Source organism: Rhincodon typus, unplaced genomic scaffold (genome assembly GCF_021869965.1).
Source record: "Rhincodon typus isolate 14 unplaced genomic scaffold, sRhiTyp1.1 hic_rhity00000062, whole genome shotgun sequence".
NCBI classification, from domain to species: domain Eukaryota; kingdom Metazoa; phylum Chordata; class Chondrichthyes; order Orectolobiformes; family Rhincodontidae; genus Rhincodon; species Rhincodon typus.
In genome coordinates, this window is record NW_025965700.1 from 58,973 (window position 1) to 59,357 (window position 385).

Consider the following 385-nt stretch of genomic DNA (forward strand, 5'->3'; position numbering starts at 1 on the left):
TTATATACAGGATAACAGATACCCGGGAGGGAGTTACAGACTGGAATCTGATCGAGAGGTTCGTGGTGGTTTATATACAGAATACCAGATACCCCCCCGGGAGTTCAGTTGTCTTTCCAAGTCTTGACCATCATCTCTCACCAATGGGTGTTGGGGGTGGTATGGGACATTAAGCCAGTTTTGGCTCCTTCAGTTGCCCTCAGGGTAATTGATTTTTTTGCCCTTATTGCTCTTAGGGGATTAATTCCTGACTCACATTTACCCAAACGGTGGGAGTGATGTTGGCGTCTCCTTGGCCTTAGGCTTTGGTGTCATAGAACATAGAACATAGAACATTACAGCGCAGTACAGGCCCTTCGGCCCTCGATGTTGCGCTGACCTGTGA